General features: G+C 43.5%; 1 pseudogene across 1 annotated transcript in view; it reads left to right on the plus strand.

Annotated features, from left to right (window-relative positions):
* The first annotated feature begins 7228 nt into the window (after positions 1 to 7228).
* LOC311145067 (calcineurin-binding protein cabin-1-like) overlaps positions 7229 to 20726 on the plus strand; it is a 92291-nt pseudogene continuing 78793 nt past the window's right edge. The window contains exon 1 of the transcript XR_014615572.1: positions 7229 to 7256. The product of XR_014615572.1 is annotated as a calcineurin-binding protein cabin-1-like (transcript). The remainder of the gene's footprint in view (positions 7257 to 20726) is intronic.

A 20726-nucleotide genomic window follows, 5' to 3' on the forward strand; every position in this document is an offset into this window, starting at 1 on the left:
GCACAAGTAGTATGAATGCTCTGACTTCTGCAGAGGCTGCATCGCAGTAAATGCTGTAAGGCCAATACAGATGCCAGATTGACCATAAATCGGCTGTAATGCTTCCATAGTTCTTTATGAGTTTTAGTTTAGAAAAAGATATCTCTGCAGAAGCGACAGTTACAGGGATGGTAAAAACAGCACAATTGCTATTTGCCGTAGCAACATAAGGGAAACTAGGCAGAAGGGAGTGGTGCTTCAAATACAGCAGTTCTGTTGCCGGGCTCAACACATTACGGAAATAGATTAACTGTATAGAAAGCTCATCTGGATACTGGACAGCCAATAAATTGGCAGATGCAAACACATTATCATCATTAGCGGACAACAGTTCTTGAGGGCTTGAACAAAAAAAGCGGTTTGCGATTTTGTTCATACTGGTGAACCCCATTTGACTTGTGTGGTTGCACATCAACCACAAACAGCCCTTATCTCTGGTAAATATTGGCATACATCGTTCAAGACTAACATGCTGACCAACAGTGGCATATATTCATGGTTGCCAAGGGAAGCCAGGCTTCCCCAAATATTTGACCAATATTTTTTATTTTTTTTAATAAAAAATAATAGATTATCTTTCGTCTCTCTCTGTGTTTTCATAATTCTCACCGGAGAAATCATCCGAGTGAGGGAAACAGCGCCCCTCTGTTTCAGTATGTGTAGCCCATGTATCTAATGCTGTCTGGATCAAAGGAGTATGGCATGTTGCGGCCGTAGCATTTGATTGATTGATGCCAGCAAGCATTTGGCCTCTCTTGATAAAAAAATATAAAATAATTAGCCAATCAGCATTGAGCTCAACTGTGGGTTGTCCTGGTGCTCTCTGGTTTTGTGATGATCACCTTATTGAATATCTCCCTGGCGTATGAACGAATGGGTTATAGAACAAACAATGCAATTATCACAACATAGGTTGTTGTATAGATTTTTTACTGGCTTTACTTGACTTCCTCAGTGATTTTACCCACGCACCGCTACTGCAAACAGGTATATGACCTGCAACATGGTCAAGCAAGTTAAAGTTTTCGACAGTTTACTAAACAACTACTGATTTAGAACCACAGAGTTACCGCAAGTCAGCACGAAGACAACAGGAGCTCTGCCTACGCTATTTCAGCACCATTTCAACTTAAACGTTTAAACATAATCAAATCAACAAGGCTATATATGCTTAGTTTAATACACTGAAAACAAACTTAAAGATACCAAAAACGATTTAGTCCAATCAATGTTGCTAAATATCATGTGGCTGTCCATGGTACTGTTTTCTGTGTGTGTGTGTCTGTGTCTGTGTCTGTGTCTGTGTGTGTGTGCACGCAAGTAAAACCATTTTTTTGAATCACCTTACTTGTAGACTAGTTGAACGCCAATACCATCCTCCTCTCTTTCATGTTGGCAAAACGGTCTATGTGTCACGACTTCCTCCGAGGCTGCCTCCTCTCCTTGTTCGGGCAGGCTTCGGAGTTCGTCGTCACCGGCCTTCTAGCCACTGCCGCTCCTCATCTCATCATTCCATTTGTTTTGTCTTGTTTATTACAAACACCTGTTTCATATCCACTCATCAGTACCTGTATAAGTGTTCCTTCTGCCCCCTTGTCTTTGTGTGTGATTGTTTATTGTGGAGGTTCGATTAGCTCGGTGGAGCTCTTTGTTATTTTGTATTGCCAGGTTATTTTCACCCGTGTGCTTCGTTGTTTTTCCAGTGTGCCTGTTTTCTGCCCTGAAGTGTTTGACGCATTGCTGCGTACTACTGTGTTCGGAATAAACATTTTATTCTGTGATTTGCCCTCCTGCGCCTGACCCCTTCAAATCACCCATCTCAGACTCACACACCTGACATGGAGTCAGCAGGAGAAGCGAACACGACAGGAGTTGTGGCACGGGTCCGGGAGCATTCTGATATGCTAGCCAGCTTGGGAGAAGCACCCCATGTATCGAACACCCACACTCGTTCAGAGCCCTCTGCTGCGCACTGTACCCTACACATCCAGTTTCCTGATTACACAGTAGTTCCCCAGTGTAAGGCGCTGGTCGATTCAGGCGCAGCTGGGAACTTTATGGACAGGTCATTTGCACATAGTCTAGGCATTACATTGGTTACCCTATCCATTCCAATCCCCATCAGAGCACTTGACAGTCGACCATTAGGGTCCGGGTTCATTAGGGAAGTTACTGCACCAGTCACTATGGTTATGCACAAGACTCATCGAGAGCAAGTCACTTTTTTTTATTATTGAGTCTCCTGATTTCCCTGTTGTGTTAGGTCTTCCCTGGTTAGCACTACACAACCCCACCTTTTCATGGCCGCAAAGGGTTCTCACGGGTTGGTCGCAAGAGTGTCAGGGTAGGTGTCTAGGTGTTTCTGTTGGTGGTACCACCGTGGAAAGTCCAGACACTACCTCCACCGTGCGCATTCCCCCCAAATATCTCGATTTGGCACACACGTTTTCCAAAACGCAGGCGACCAAATTACCACCTCATCGCGCGAGGGATTGCGCGATAAACCTCCGGGTAGACGCTGTGCCTCCCAGTAGTCATATGTATCCCCTGTTGCAGGCTGAAACGGAGGCTATGGAGACATACGTCTCCGAGTCCCTGCGCCAGGGGTTCATACATCCCTCCACTTCGCCCGCCTCCTCAAGTTTCTTTTTTGTGAAGAAGAAAGACGGAGGTCTGCGCCCTTGCATTGATTACCAAGCACTGAACAAGGGGACAATACACTACCGTTCAAAAGTTTGGGGTCACTTAGAAATGTCCTTGTTTTCCATGAAAACATACATGAAATCAGTTTGAATAGGAAATATAGCTAAATGAATAGGAAAGGTTAGATTTTTCATTGAAATAATAATTGTGTCCTCAAATAATAATTTGCTTTCGTCAAAGCATCCTCCATTTGCAGCAATTACAGCCTTGTAGACCTTTGGCATTCTAGTTGTCAATTTGTTGAGGTAATCTGAAGAGATTTCACCCCATGCTTCCTGAAGCACCTCCCACATGTTGGATTGGCTTGATGGGCACTTCTTACGTACCATACGGTCAAGCTGCTCCCACAACAGCTCAATAGAGTTGAGATCAGGTGACTGTGCTGGCCACTCCATTATAGACAAAATACCAGCTGACTGCATCTTCCCTAAATAGTTCTTGCATAGTTTGGAGCTGTGCTGTGGGTCATTGTCCTGTTGTAGGAGGAAATTGGCTCAAATCAAGCGCTGTCCACGCATGGCGTTGCAAAATGGAGGGATCTTCTTCAAGATCCCTTTTACCCTGTACAAATCTCCCACTTTACCACCACCAAAGCACCCCCAGACCATCACATTGCCTCCACCATGCTTGACAGATGGCATCAAGCACTCCTCCATTATCTTTTCATTTGGTCTGCGTCTCACAAATGTTCTTCTTTGTGAACCGAACACCTCAAACTTCGATTCGTCTGTCCATAACACTTTTTTCCAATCTTCCTCTGTCCAGTGTCTGTGTTCTTTAGCCCATCTTCATCTTTTATTTTTATTGGCCAGTCTGAGATATGGCTTTTTCTTTGCAACTCTGCCTAGAAGGTCAGCATCCCGGAGTCGCCTCTTCACTGCTGACGTTGAGACTGGTGTTTTGTGGGTACTATTTAATGAAGCTGCCAGTTGAGGACCTGTGAGGCATCTGTTTCTCAAACTAGACACTCTAATGTATTTGTCCTCTTGCTCAGTTGTGCACCGGGGCCTCCCACTCCTCTTTCTATTCTGGTTAGAGCCAGTTTGCGCTGTTCTGTGAAGGGAGTAGTACACAGCGTTGTACGAGATCTTCAGTTTCTTGGCAATTTCTCGCATGGAATAGCCTTCATTTCTCAGAACAAGAATAGACTGACGAGTTTCAGAAGAAAGTTCTTTGTTTCTGGCCATTTTGAGCCTGTAATCGAACCCACAATTGCTGATGCTCCAGATACTCAACTAGTCTCAAGAAGGCCAGTTTTATTGCTTCTTTAATCAGCACAACAGTTTCCAGCTGTGCTAACATAATTGCAAAAGGGTTTTCTAATGATCAATTAGCCTTTTAAAATGATAAACTTGGATTAGCAAACACAACGCGCCATTGGAACACAGGACTGATGGTTGCTGATAACGGGCCTCTGTACGCCTATTGTGGTGCGTGATTTGAAGGAGTCAGGCGCAGGAGGGTAAATCACAGTATACAGAGTTTATTACGTAATCCAGCGTAACCAGTCCAGTGCGCAAAACAGGCGCACTGGAACAAACATGCACACTGGGAAAATACCCCGGCAATACAAAATACTGAGCTCAACCGAGCTACTAATCATCACAATGAACAATCACCCACAAGGACAAGGGGGCAGAGGGAGCACTTAAACACATACTAATAAGGGGAATATGAACCAGGTGTGTGTAATTGACAAGACAAGACAAATGGAATGATGAGATGTGGAGCGGCAGTGGCTAGAAGGCCGGTGATGACGAACGCCGAAGCCTGCCCGAACAAGGAGGGGAGGCAGCTTCGTAGGAAGTCGTGACACCTATGTAGATATTCCATAAAAAATCAGGCGTTTACAGCTACAATAGCCATTTACAACATTAACAATGTCTACACTGTATTTCTGATCAATTTGATGTTATTTTAATGACACACATTTTTTTGCTTTTCTTTCGAAAACAAGGAAATGTCTATGTGACCCCAAACTTTTGAACGGTAGTGTACGTTATAGTTATCCTCTACCCCTCATTCCATCTGTGATCGAGTCAATGCATGGGGCGCGCTTCTTCACAAAATTAGATCTCTGGATTGCGTACAACCTGGTGCGTGTCCGAGAGGGGGACGAGTCTAAGACAGCATTCAGCACAACCACAGGGCATTACGAATACCTGGTGATGCCTTACGGTTTGATGAATGCTCCATCCGTCTTCCAGTCCTTTGTGAACAAGGTGTTTCGGGACATGCTTGGTAGCGGTGTAGTGGTCTACATCAATGACATTCTGGTGTATTCTGCTATGCGCGCTGAGCATGTGTCCCTGGTTCGCAAAGTGCTGGCCCGACTGTTGGAACATGACCTTTATGCCAAGGCAGAAATATGTCTGTTTTTCCAACAGTCAATCTCCTTCCTCGGATATCACATTACCATCTCAGGTGTGGAGATGGAGGGAGATCGCATTTCAGCTGTGCATAATTAGCAGACTCCAACCACGGTTAAGGAGGTGCAACGCTTTATTGGCTCTGCCAACTACTATCGGAGGTTTATCCAGGGCTTTGGCAAGGTCGCAGCTCCCATCACATCTCTGTTGAAGGGTGGGCCGTCCCGGCTCTGCTGGTCTGCTGAGGCTGACAGGGCCTTCAGTAACCTGAGGGTTCTGTTCACCACAGCCCCGGTACTGGCCCATCCCGATCCATCACTACTGTTCGTAGTGGAGGTGGATGAGTCCGAGGTAGGGATAGGCGCTGTCCTATCTCAATGCTCGGGCACGCCACCCAAGCTCCGCCCCTGTGCCTTCTTCTCCAAGAAGCTCAGCCCGAAGGAGCAGAACTACGACGTTGGTGATTGGGAGCTGTTGGCTGTTGTCCGAGCCCTGACCGTGTGGAGGCACTGACCGTGTGGAGGCACTGGCTCGAGGGGGAGAAACACCCTTTCCTTGTCTGGACGGACCACCGTAACCTGGAGTACATCCGGGCAGCGAGGAGGCTGAACCCTCACCAGGCCAGGTGGGCCCTATTCTTCACCTGGTTTGATTTTACACTATCTTACATCCCGGGTACGAATAACGTGAAGGCAGACGCACTGTCACGGCTGTACGGCACAGAGGAGAGGCCCATAGACAACACCCCCATACTCCCGGCCTCCTGCATTGTGGCGCCGGTAGTATGGGCAATGGACGCGGACATAGAGTGGGCATTACGCACGGAGCCCTCTCCACCTCAGTGTCCAGCTGGGCTGCAGTACGTGCCTTCTCTTGTCCGTGACCGTCTGATCTATTGGGCACACACGTCCCCCTCCTCTGGTCACCCAGGTATCGGTCGTACAGTGCGCTTTCTGACCGGAAAGTACTGGTGTCCTACCTTGGCTAAGGACGTGAGGGTGTATGTCTCCTCCTGCTTGGTGTGCGCCCAGAGTAAGGCACCTAGACACCTCCCAGCGGGTAAGTTACAGCCCTTACCAGTTACACAACGGCCATGGTCCCACTTGTGTATTGACTTCCTTACTGATCTTCCCCTCTCTCAAGGTAACACCACCATCCTGGTCGTTGTGGAACGCTTTTCCAAAGCCTGCCGCCTCCTTCCTCTGCCCTGTCTCCCCACAGCCCTGCAGACTGCGGAGGCCCAGTTTACATACGTCTTCCGGCACTACGGGATGCCAGAGGACATAGTGTCTGACCAGGGTCCCCAGTTCACATCCAGGGTCTGGAAGGCGTTCATGGAACGTCTGGGGTTCTTGGTCAGCCTGACCTCTGGTTTTCACCCCGAGTCTAATGGGCAGTTGGAACGGGTGAATCAGGATGTGGGTAGGTTCCTATGGTCCTACTGCCAGGACCGGCCGGGGGAGTGGTCGGTGTTCTTGCCATGGGCCGAATATGTCCAGAACTCTCTCTGCCACTCCTCCACTAACCATATCGCCATTTCAATGTGTTTTAGGTTATCAGCCGGTTCTGGCACTGTGGCATCATAGCCAGACCGAGGCTCCTGCAGTGGATGACTGGTTTCGGCGCGTGGAGGAGACGTGGAACGCTGCTCACGTCCACATCCAACGCGCCGTGTGTCGCCAGAAGGCCAACGCTGACCACCACCGCAGTGAGGCCTCGGTCTTTGTACCGGGTGATCGGGTCTGGCTCTCGACCCGGAATCTGCCCCTCCGCCTGCCCTGCCAGAAGCTGAGCCCGTGGTTTGTGGGGCCGTTCAAAGTCCTGAGGAGAATAAACAAGGTTACTTATAGGTTACTACTCCCTCCAGATTACCGCATTAACCCCTCGTTCCATGTGTCTCTCCTCAGGCCGGTGGTGGTTAGTCCGCTCCAGGATTCTGAGGTACGGGATGTCCCTCCGCCCCCTCTAGACATTGAGGGGGCCCTGGTGTACTCCGTCCGTTCCATCCTGGATTCGAGGCGTCGGGTGGGGGGCCTTCAGTACCTCGTGGAGTGGGAGGGGTACGGTCCAGAGTTAGGAGATCAATGGAAGATTAAATTAAATGTTAAATGAAAAGGATGGGCTACAACAACCAAGAGCCAACAGGTAGGCTGCTAACTGTGTAGGAGAGGGAAGGCGCAGCCTATGTAGCCTCAATTAGCCTACCAGGCTAGCTGGCTTCTGGTCTCGGTTTGATGCAGTCAAAACAGGTACTGTGTAATCAGATTGGATGACAAATAACCTAGTTTTGACAGCTGGAAGTTAGGAACTAGTGCGAGTCTGCTTTGTTGTTACCTTTTAGGAGCGGTGCTGGGTCCCGGTGAGGGATATCCTCGATCCCTCCCTGTTGCGGGATTTCCACCATCGCCATCTGGCTCGCCCTGCTTCGCGTCCTCCTGGTCGTCCCCGAGGCCGGTGTCGGTGCGCTGCTGAAGCTGCGCGTCATGGGGATGGGTACAGTCACGACTTCCTCCGAGGCTGCCTCCTCTCCTTGTTCGGGCAGGCTTCAGCGTTCATCGTCACCGGCCTTCTAGCCACTGCCGCTCCTCATCTCATCATTCCATTTGTTTTGTCTTGTTTATTACACACACCTGGTTCATATCCCCTCATCAGTACCTGTATAAATGTTCCCTCTGCCCCCTTGTCTTTGTGTGTGATTGTTTATTGTGGAGGTTCGATTAGCTCGGTGGAGCTCTTTGTTATTTTGTATTGCCAGGTTATTTTCACCCGTGTGCTTTGTTGTTTTTCCAGTGCGCCTGTTTTTTGCACTGAAGTGTTTGACGCATTGCTGCGTACTACTGTGTTCGGAATAAACCTTTTATTCTGTGATTTGCCCTCCTGCGCCTGACTCCTTCAAATCACCCATCACACTATGGCTCTGTCATACAGTATATTTGAAGTTTTTGTTGTCATAGGCTACCTGGCTAAAATGCTTGCTAGCCTAACTTCCTCGCATGGGCAACAATGAACCAGCTAAGTTAGCTAGCTAGTTAACGTGAGCCTAAAAGGGCTAGGCTACATCTAGGCTACATTAAATCATCTCAGGCCAGTGGCACAACATATTAATTTATGGTTAGATAAGAATCGCCGTCATAATCATTGGTCTGTACAGAGAATTAAGTCAAAACCACGAGTCCAAATCCCCATATCCATCCATGGCATAGGAAAGGGCTGATTTAGCAAGCTACATTACCTACTGCAGGACATCAACACAAGCAGACCAGAAACAAAAATGACATTTAGCTTAGGATGTTATTTGATTGGTGTGGAGACAAATCCAAATTGGCCTCCCTTGGTGGGCATTTTGCTGCACCAGGACAACCCACAGTTGAGCTCAGCTCAAAAGCTGATTGGCTAATTATTTTATAAAAGTTTTATCAAGTGAGGCCAAATACTTGCTGGTATCAATCAATCAAATGCTCCAGTCGCAACATGTCATACTCTTCTGGTCCAGACAGCATCAGATACATGGGCTACACACACTGAGACAGAGGGGCACTGTTTCCCTCACTCTGATGCTTTCTCCGGGGAAATTCAGCCGCTTGCGTATTGACAGAAAATTATGAAAACACAGAAAGAGACGAAAGAGAAATTATCTTATAATTTATATATTTTTATTGGTCAAATATTTGGGGAAGCCTAGCTTCCCTTGGCATCCATGAATACACGCCACACTGCATGTAAGTTTAAATTGTGTGCAGCGCAATGGACATATAATGCACAATGTCTCAGGAAAGATTGTCAGCAATACTCAGTATAGAAAACAGTTAGGCCCCTCAACCTGGACCTACAGGCCGTGGTCAAAATATTTGCGCACAAAAATGCAAAGCGACGCAGTCGTATACTTCAGCTACTATTGGCCTCTAAGTAGAGAAATAGAGAGAGACAAGCACAGACACAGAGAGACTATTTGATAAGAGAAAGAAAGAGAAAACGAGAAAGACAGAGAGAGATGCAGCAAGAAGGACTTCAGGAGACCAGGGGAGTCTGAAGTTGGATTTTATTTTATTTTATTGACCTTGAATATTGCAGCCTATTTGTGTAGCCCGCTGAGTTCAACAATAAATAGTGGCTGAATTTATCCTCAAGCCAACTACTTTTTTACTCATTGTTAGGCTATTTGATGTGTAATTTTTTTTTAAAGTTTATAAATAGCAGCTAAATAGCAGCTAAATAATGTACAGTATGTAACTATAGATAGTAGGCTACACTGCATAATGAAAATCCCTAGTGAGCTAGTGTTTTGAGGGTGGACTGACTGTATTATTTGGCATTAATAGACTGGCTACATGCACAACAAAGTTCTATCCAAGCTGGGAGAGAGCATGAGGACAGCTCATGTCATGCAGGTTCAGGTAGCCTATACAGGACAGTTGTATATTCAAAAAATCAATTGGTAGCTGATTAGTATGCTGTTGAATCGGAAATGTATTGCAATCTGCAATGTTTGAATTTCCAACTTTAATTACTGAACAAGTAATTACATTATTGCCGCCAGCCAGCAGTCTAAATGGCAGCATTGCGACATCATGTATAGCTTCATGAATTGTTAGGCTTAACATGAGAAAATGACGACCAAAGGCCTACCAATAAACATTTATCCATTAGCTAAAGCAAAGCTATAGGCTACATGCCCTGGCACCACAGAAAGCCTATCATCGATTCGCTAGGCAGCCGCATTGACATGTTGCAATTTCAGCACAATGGACAGCTATGGGTAGTCTATAATTTGTGAGTGGCTGTCTGGCTGACACGTTCAATTTTATTCGGGGGGGAACACACAGACCTTGCTGGGTTCCAAAGAAACTGCCTTATGCCAGTGTGTTATTACTTAGCCCTGCAAAAGTATTCATCCCCCTTGGCGTTTTTCCTATTTTGTTGCATTACAACCTGTAATTTAAATTGATTTTTATTTGGATTTCATGTAATGGACATACACAAATAGTCAAAATTGGTGAAGTGAAATGAAAAAAAAAAAAAGAGTGGTGCGTGCATATGTATTCACCCTGTTTGCTATGAAGCCCCTAAATAAAATCTGGTGCAACCAATTACCTTCAGAAGTCACATAATTAGTTAAATAAAGTACACCTGTGTGCAATTTAAGTGTCACATGATCTGTCACATGATCTCAGTATATATACACCTGTTCTGAAAGGCCCCAGAGTCTGCAACGCCGCTAAGCAAGGGGCACCACCAAGCAAGCGGCACCATGAAGACCAAGGAGCTCTCCAAACAGGTCAGGGACAAAGTTGTGGAGAAGTACAGGTCAGGGTTGGGTTATAAAAAAATATCCGAAACTTTGAACATCCCACAGAGCACCATTAAATCCATTATTAAAAAATTGAAAGAATATGGCACCACAACAAACCTGCCAAGAGAGGGCCGCCCACCAAAACTCACGGACCAGGCAAGGAGGGCATTAATCAGAGAGGCAACAAAGAGACCAAAGATAATCCTGAGGGAGCTGCAAAGCTCCACAGCGGAGATTGGAGTATCTGTCCATCGGACCACTTTAAGCTGTACACTCAACAGAGCTGGGCTTTACGGAAGAGTGGCCAGTAAAAAGCCATTGCTTGAAGAAAGAAATAAGCAAATACGTTTGATGTTCGCCAAAAGGCATGTGGGAGACTCCCCAAACATATGGAAGAAGGTACTCTGGTCAGATGAGACTAAAATTGAGCTTTTTGGCCATCAAGGAAAACGCTATGTCTAGCGCAAACCCAACACCTCTCATCACCACGAGAACACCATCCCCACAGTGAAGCATGGTGGTGGCAGCATCATGCTGTGGGGATGTTTTTCATCGGCAGGGACTGGGAAACTGGTCAGGAATTGAAGGAATGATGGATAGCGCTAAATACTGGGAAATTCTTGAGGGAAACCTGTTTCAGTCTTCCAGAGATTTGAGACTGGGATGGAGGTTCACCTTCCAGCAGGACAATGACCCTAAGCATACTGCTGAAGCAACACTTGAGTGGTTTAAGGGGAAACTTTTAAATGTCTTGGAATGGCCTAGTCAAAGCCCAGACCTCAATCCAATTGAGAATCTGTGGTATGACTTAAAGATTGCTGTACACCAGCGGAACCCATCCAACTTGAAGGAGCTGGAGCAGTTTTGCCTTGAAGAATGGGCAAATATCCCAGTGGCTAGATGTGCCAAGCTTATAGAGACATACCCCAAGAGACTTGCAGCTGTAATTGCTGCAAAATGTGGCTCTACAAAGTATTGACTTTGGGGGGGTGAATAGTTATGCACGCTCAAGTTTTCTGTTTTTTTGTCTTATTTCTTGATTGTTTCACAATTTTGTTTATTTAGCATCTTCAAAGTGGTAGGCATGTTGTGTAAATCGAATGAGACAAAAAAATCAATTTTAATTCCAGGTTGTAAGGCAACAAAATAGGAAAAATGCCAAGGTGGCTGAATACTTTCGCAAGCCACTGTAGGTTGCGTAAAGCGTAGCACAGAGCATTTTTGACCAACCTTTACTTGGCATACTTCCTCAATTCCCGACTTGGAAAACAAGGCATGTCTTCTAAACTTCCATGGCTAGTTGCAGGTGGTTCGTTTGAATTTAGAAAATGTTCTGTTATTACATTAAATCAATGTTTTGCTCCATGAAGTAATCCAACAACGTGTGTGCCTCTATCTTGTCTATTTCAAATCTTAATCTCTCATTGATTGAGACGGTGGATGTCCATCCCAAAGTGCTGCATGTCATGAGTGCAACTCAGAAATCAAGCAACGCGTTGAATGACATTCACCTTTCTCAATCTGTGAGAAGAATTTAAATAGACAGGATGGTGGCATACACATTGTTGGACTACTTCATGGAGCAAAAATGTGATTTAATTTAATAACAGAACATTTTCTAAATTCAAAAGAACCACCTGCAACTAGTCATGGAAGTTTGGAGGACAATCTTTGTATTCAAAGTCAGGAATTTAGGAAGTATAGCGAAGTTAAGGTTGGTAGAAAATTCTCTGTGCTACGCTTTACACTACCTAAGTAATAACCAGCGGTGGAAAAAGTCCCCAATTGTCATACTTGAGCAAAAGTAAAGATACCTTAATAAAAAATGACTCAAGTAAACGTGAAAGTCACATAGTAATAGTAAATAATAATAATATGCCATTTAGCTGACGCTTTTATCCAAAGCGACTTACAGTCATGCGTGCATACATTTTTGTATATGGGTGGTCCCGGGGATCGAACCCTAGTAAAATACTACTTGAGTAAAAGTCTCTAATTATTTGGTTTTAAATATAGCCTACTTAAGTATGAAAAGTAAATGTAATTGCTAAAATATACTTAAGTATCAAAAGTAAAAGTATAAATAATTTCACATTCCTAATATTAAGTAAATCAGACGGCACAATTTTCTTGTTATTTTAATTTACGGATAGCCAGGGGCACACTCCAACACTGAGACATAATTTACAAATTAAGCATTTGTGTTTAGTGAGTCCACCAGATCAGAGGCAGTAGGGATGACCAGGGATGCTCTCTTGATACGTGTGTGAATTGGACCATTTTCCTGTCCTGCTAAACATTCGAAATATAATAAGTACTTTTGGGTGTCAGGGAAAATGTATGGAGTAAAAAGTACATTATTAATAGTAAAGTAAAGTACAGTTGAACAAAAAAACAACTTAAGTAGTACTTTAAAGTATTTTTACTTAAGTACTTTACACCACTGGTAATAACGCCAGGATTGTAAACTGTCATGGTCAAAACATGTTGATACAACATTAGCTAAGATTGGGCGAAGTCTGTCCATAATAAAGTGTTGCTCTGCCTTTTTAACAACACTATCAACAAGGCAGGTCCTACAGGCCCTAGTTTTGTCCCACCTGGACTACTGTTCAGTCGTGTGGTCAGGTGCCACAAAGAGGGACCTCGGAAAAGTACATTTGGCTCAGAACAGGGCAGCACGGCTGGGCCTTTAATGTACACAGAGAGCTAACATGAATAATATGCATGTAAATCTCTCATGGTCAAAGTGGAGGAGATATTGACTTCATCACTACTTGTTTTTGTAAGAAGTGTTGACAAGCTGAATGCACCGAGGTGTCTGTTTAAACTACTAGCATACAGATCGGACACCCATGCATACCCCACAAGAGATGCCACCAAAGGTCTCTTCACAATCCCCAAGTCAAGAACAGACTATGGGAGGCGCATACATTACTACATAGAGCCATAGCTACATGGAACTCTATTCTTTTAAGAACAGAAATTGTAGAAATAGGCGCGGTTTATGACTTTGTGGCTGTGTTAACTAGCTAGTAACGACCTAGCAGAGATTTTTAAATTTTTTATTTTATTATTATTAACAACAAATCAATACAAAAAGTAGAAGGGGAACACACATATATATAAAGAATATACAAAGGACATTTGGGCTAGGGGGTACAATATCACATTACACAAGGATTTTAAGGGACATACACACATATTTTGGGTAAACTCGTTTTGCAAGCCAACGCGCGCCGGAGTCTGAATGAAATGACGTGAACTGAGCCGTGAGCGTGCGCTCAACGGAAATTCAGATTTTATTATTGGCGCTTCGAACCCGCCCCTCTATTAGGCTGTCCAATAATCCACGCTTTTACTAGCCAACGGATCACTCCGAGTGAACGAGCTCTCTAGCTAGTGCATTGACAACAAAAGAGTGTCAAAGTTTGCAAGTCCACCACAGCTAGCTTTATAATATTGTATCATATTGATGCAGACTCCCTAAATATGGTCGATTGTCCAAGCGCTGAACGAGTCTGGTGAATGCGGGGAATGATGAGATTGAGAAGGATTGGTAAGTGGCGAGTAGCTAGCTAAACGAAATGCACAAGTTAAGTGATGCACACCGAGGTTAGCTAGGAAATTGTAGTTACACTTAACCATCTTTGTTGTAGCGCTAGACCTAGCTAGCAATTTAGCTGGCGACCGATTCGTCTCAGGTCAGGATGGCGATTAACAGGACGAGGATTGCCAGCAATATATTTTCGTCATTAAATCAACAACCTCGCCTCAGTTTTATATAGGTAGATTGTGAATTGTCATGTCTTTTTACAAAGACTAAGTATCACTGAACCAGTATCTGGGCAGAGGAGGAGACTAGCCTGCCGATAGTGGCCTGCGCTAGCGCCCACTATTGGCTGCCTAGGCTAGGAGGAGACTATCAACAAAGATTGTTATAACTAAACCAAGAGACCACAGCCCGTCGTTTCAAATGGCAACAAATTAGTCATAGTGGGCAGAGCCAAGTACGAGCTAGCGAGATCCTATTGGCGCGTTCTAGCCTACGTTTGCATATTTCCGTTAGGGAACGCCTACTATGTGAAGTGCGCGTGTGCATTAACTAAATTCACCTTTGTGCTCATTCGAAACAATGCAATTTAAAAATGTTTTGGGCAAAGTGGAAAGTCTACAAAACCTAGTCCACTCTGTTCGTAACAGATTCTAGTTTTGGGAACAGAAAACTGTATTCAGATCAAATGTTTCATCGATGAGAACATTTGCAGTATGTGGGCCAAATTCCATCGCGTTCCATCTTCTCCCACTGGGGCCACTGGGCTTCCTCTCACTGGTAGCGAGTAGAAACGCCAAGCGGATGCTTCACATTTATACATCCGGTGAAATATCTGTCTCATTGTTCTATCTGTGCTATCAATATGAGGAGTCTGGAGAGGAGATTCATCATATTCATAATATCCTCTGCCCAGATACGTATGCAGTGTTCAAAACAACTGGGAACTCAGAAATCTCAGACTTCAGTGCGTTCAAGATAACTGGGAATTCTGAAAAAAATTAGCCCCGACTGGGGAAAAATCGTTTTGAATGGTCATCCAACTCGGAATTCCAAATTGGAAACACGAACATCCTTTTTAGAGCCCCAACTTTCTGACCTGAAGATCACTGATGTCATGATTTGACCACATTTTTTCCCAGGTTCCCATTTGTCTTGAAATGCTGCGTTCAAAACAACTGGGAACTCAGAAATCTCCGACTTCCAACTTCAGGGCGTTCAAAGCTACTGGGAACTCTGAAGACAATGCGCTCCGACCGGGAAACATAGTTTTGAACGGTCATCCAACTCGGAATTCCAACTGAACTCGGGCCTCTTTCTAGAGCTCTGACTTTCTGACCTGAAGATCACTTACGTCATGATTTGACCTCTTATTTTTCAGAGTTCCCAGTTGTCTTGAACGCAACACAAGCACCATTTTTTCCCCCACGTTCCCATTTGTCTCGAAAGCAACAACATCTTGAAAGCACCCAAAAAAACATGGTGAAATCATGGCGTCAGTGATCTTCAAGTCAGAGCTCTAGAAAGAAACCAGAGTTTCCGACTTGGAATTCCAAGTTGGATGGCCGTTCAAAAAAAAAAATCCCAGTCAAAGCTCATTTTTTTTCTTCATTTCCCAGTTGTGGTGAACGCACTGAAGTCAGAAGTCTGAGATTTGAATGCGCTAATTGGTTCAGGGTATCACTAGTTACAAGCTAGCTATGATTCATAGGGTTATCACAGTGACTGTATATATGAATGGACAAAGCCATCGATCACATGACACCATTCATTCCTATGTGAATAATCATGCTGCGTTCACGTTGTGCTGGAAACTCTGACATTTCCGACTTGCTAACTTAGGCAGAAGAGTCGGATCCCGAGTTTCCCGCTTGGGAGGTACCAGAATCAACCAATAGGAAGCTCTACGCAAATAACTTACATTAATTTGAACTCTAAGGTTCCGAGTTTCTGACATGCGGTGAACGCGACATCAATAGCGCCCAGGAAGCCGGTTAAGATGGCATCTCGTGGGAGATTTATGTAGACTTGTGCCGCGTTCAAGACAACTTGGAACTCGCCGACATCCGACTTAAGTGTGTTCAAGACAACTGGGAAAAATCATTTTCAATGGTCATCCAACTCGGATTTCCAAGTTGGAAATTCAGGCATCTACCTAGAGCGCCAACTTTCCGACCTAAAGATCACTGACCTCACGATTCTACCTCGTTTTTTCCAGAGTTCCCAGTTGTCTTGAACACACCAATAACATGCGCAGTTCTAGCTACTCCAGGAAGTGAAGTTGCAGGCTAGCTCTGTGCTGCCCCCTCACATTGCGTATCTCAATGCTGCCATTAGCTACTAAATTATCCTTATAACTTCTGTGTGCGATTTTAAAGGTAGACTCAGCTAAATGACATTGCCACAAGCAGCACCGCAGTTATTGAGATGAGCGAGATGCAAGACTTCGCTCTCACAAAGTCACACACAGTATCTGCGCATATGCACAGGTTCGCTTCACGCTGTTCACAGCGTGGTAGCCAGGGCACCAAAAAAGTAGAGAAGTTGAGCCTCACGCTTCAATGCTCTTAGTTGTTGCGGAAATTGACCCACTATGCGGTTTACTTTCTGCATCTAGGCTACGTCATATCGCTGTCTAACTTTAAAATAATCGGTTCAAGGACATGCATCTGGTGTAATAGAAGTTATTATTGGTACCATGATTGTCTTATTCATACTATGATTGTCTTCGAGATTTGTATTTATTTACACAAAGATTGCAATTTTTCCCTTCACTATAATGCGGGATCCTGTTTTCTGCACACAATGCCTGCGGTACTGCAGTCGGCCTTGAACTTCATGGCTTCAATGAGAGGGGGAAGTTGTTCTCCTCTGGGTTATCACCAGTGTTTTGTAGCCTCCAATCTTTGCTTCAGTTCAACGATAGCTAGCTAGCATAATTTCTGGCACTGGCAGTCACCTGCTAGTCAACTTTGAACTATTGCTGAGCATTGCAATCGGAATCGTCTTGAAAATCACTTGCAACTAGCTGACTAAACTCAACTTTCTTTGCTGAAATCCATACTTTTTCATTAAATGTTAATCGAAAACAACCACTGACTGTTTGCTCATTGCTGTGACTCAAAGATGGCAACTCAGCGCAAATGCGCATGTGCCAATTGAATCTCAACAAGGAAACAGCCGGTGGTTGTATTTGATAAATATTTTATAAAAAATCATGGATTTCAGCAAAAAAGGAAAGGCACGCAACTACAGAGGACAAACATAGGTACAATGTAAGCATTTCATAATTTACATTTTTTAAAGTATTGACCTTGGGCGAATCTATGTAGTCTGAGCTGAATTCTACAAAGCCTGGTCTCTGCTCCACTCCATTGGTGGAGTTCATCAGAAACTTCCTTCACCATGAAGTTGAGTTTAGTCAGCTACTGTCCATGCAGCTATAGCAACATCTCCTGCAGCAGTGTTTATCCAATGTCAAATGTGTTTGTGTTTACAATCTTGTCTGCAGGGCTGGACAGTTGGAATTAATGGCCATTGTAGGTGCATGAAATATGGTATGTTTTTTTCTTTTACATCCTAAAAATCCTATACAAATAGTCCAAGTAGTAATGATGAAGTAGTTGCACTATGCATCCTCCAGAGCAGGTTGTCAAATCACTAGATCCATATGCTGTACCATATGTTCAGTTTTTGATAGAACACAGGACCATACACTCTCACATTTTCATTGCACAATGATGTAATTTGCCAAGAGTTTCCCTTTTTTTCTCCAGATCCAGATTGCAGCACTAAATGTGAAGACCCCTGAAAACTAAAAAGAGTTGAACTAAAGAGGTTCAGGTATGGTAGTCTTGCTGAGGCACATGGCACTAGCCACATTTGGTTAAACTTTACTTTCAAAGTAGATATTTGATTGTTCTGAATTATTTCCCTGTCTTTCCTCTACAGGAAGCAGAGGCATTTGCTTTGTATCATAAAGCTTTAGATCTTCAAAAGCATGACAAGTTTGAGGAGTCTGCCAAGTCCTATCATGAACTCCTCAAAACCCCATTGCTCAAAGAGGTATCATTCCCTTCAGAGACCCAATGTGTTTCACTGCATATCTTGTTAAAATGATCCAGCACTATAATCCTTTATCTGATTCAACATGTTGTCACACCTCACAGGAAATGCCCTCGGACGACCAAAGGGTGGGTTTTAAGCATCCAGGGCTGATGCTGAAATACTCCACCTTCAAAGATCTGGCTAGTTTGGCTGTGCTGCGGGATGACTTGGGGACAGCCATGGACTTTTATTTGGAGGTAAAATCGTTTACAGAGAGCACAAGTTATGTAACCTATCAGTAAACCATATGACTAACAAGTGTTAAACAAGTGTTATCTTGAAAGAAAGAAATGATCTCACTCCAATACATTTTAATAGAAAGTTAGCAAAAACAGATAAGATCTTGCTACTATGGAAAGGAAAATACATGTCTATTTGTGGAAAAATCACCCTGATTAACTCTTTAGTCATATTCCAGTTTACTTATTTGCTTATGGTCTTGCATACACCTAGCAACCTATTTTTTTTTAAATGATATGAGCAAATAATATTCAATTTGATTTGGAATGGCAAGCCAGACAAAATTAAAAAGGCCGATTTTATATAATGAATAGGAATTTGGAGGGCAGAAATGATTAAATATTAAAGCATTAGACCTCATACTAAAGGCGTCAGTCATACAAAAGTTATGCTTCAATCCGAACTGGTTCTCTAGCAAATTAGTAAGAATGTCTCACTCCATGTTCAAGAATGGCCTTTTTCCCTTTATTCAGATTACAACCTCTTACTTTCTTTACTTACTTTACAACCAACGAATTGCAGCATTACTGCAAAAATGGAAAGTGGAAGGGGGAAAAAGTAAGGAACTTGTCTGTCGGCCTTGCATTAAAGACCAACATTGGTTAAAGAAAATTGTGATAAATAAAAAAGTATACCAGTTTAATTTAAGGACCAAAAAATTGACAGCTGTGACAAATAGATTGCAAAATAGTTGGGAAGAGATTTTCAGTGTACTGATTCCATTATGAACTAATACGCAAAACGACGCTTGATTCAAAACTTAGAATTTTTCAATTTAAATTATTATACAAAATTCTTGCAACCGATAGAATGTTTTATTTATATATATGGGGGACACAACCTTCCCAGCTCTGCAGATTTTTCTGCAAAGTGACAAATTCATTAGATAATTTATATTGGTACTGTTAGGGCTGTTGCGGTGACCGTATAACCGACACACTGGTGGTCACGAGTCATGAAGGCAGTCAAATTCCACGTGACTGTTTAGTCACGGTAATTAGGCTTCTCCAAGCTCTGATGCTGCTACTGGTCATTAGTAGCCTACCAAACTTGCTAACTGCCTGGTACTCAGCACTCTATTGTCCCTCTAATCACTCTGACATCAATGCAAAATCTAATCAAACACTTCATTAGAGCTCATGTTGCGCAATATTTCTATAGGCTATGCAATTGTGGGAGAAAACAGTGATGGCCGCTACTAAAAAGAGGGAGGATCCCATCAGCTTTCTATAGGCTAGGCCTACTATATTTATTTCTCAACATTCCTAATATTAAGCAGATTGCTTATCTTTACAACAGGAGTATAGCCTACCTGGCTGGCATGAAAATAAACCACAGGGAAAAGCGTCCTCCATTCACAATTTAAGTGCATAGATGACATGTATTTTTTCCCACTGCCCGTTTCGATACAGGTGCATGATAATGGTCCATTCTAAATCAAAACAAATTTCACACGTATATGTGAAGACAAGATTAAATCAAGAATAGTCTGATGGGTGACAATATTAGCCTATCACTTGTGAATTATATATTATCACTTGTGAATGATGCCCAGCATAAGAAACAATGCCTTTTTTTTGCGACTTTTTCGAATCATAGACGCACACCTCATGTAGCCTAGCCCATAGGCCTATATGTTTTACAACTTAAGTGGCCAAATAACTTCTTAAAATTAAGCACATTAATCCGCATTACAAGGGGTGTAGAGCCTAACTGGCGTACATAAGCAGCGCGTGAGTTTCAAGTTTGGGGAAGATAATTTTCACCATAAAAATGCACCTTTATAATAAAAGCATTATATGCATAATGACATTTGCGGTCACTTTTGACCTACTACCATGTGCGCATTGCTGCGCTTATAATATGAAGAAATAGCTGAATCGTTTATCAACATTTTAAGCTAAATGTTCTGATCTGTTGCGTCAGCCACATTGCATAAAAAATGTTTTTTTGATGCTAGTGATTGTATTAATTTGGGATCTATCGCATCCCACAACTGTCCCAGACTATGTTTGGAATATTTATTTCTCGCACAGAATAGAATAGGTCGACTTTTGTACTATGGGAGATAGTAGATTGACATAGGCTAGTGCTTTTGCTGTTTGTTAGGCCTACTCATCTTGTTGGCTGACGAAAAGTAAATGTGGACAGTTCTTCCAATATCTTCAATATGCACCTCGGAATTGGATATGGACGCTTTGCACACTCTTGGCATTCTCTCAACCAGCTTCATGAGGTAGTCATCTGGAATGCATTTCAATTAACAGGTGTGCCTTGTTAAAAGTTAATTTGTGGGATTTCTTTCCTTCTTAATGCGTTTTGAGCCAATCAGTTGTGTTGTGACAAGGTAGGGGTGGTATACAGAAGATAGCCCTATTTGGTAAAAGACCAAGTCCATATTATGGCAAGAACAGCTCAAATAAGT

This window comes from Coregonus lavaretus (assembly GCF_964263955.1).
Source record: "Coregonus lavaretus genome assembly, chromosome: 17".
Taxonomy (NCBI): Eukaryota; Metazoa; Chordata; class Actinopteri; order Salmoniformes; family Salmonidae; genus Coregonus; species Coregonus lavaretus.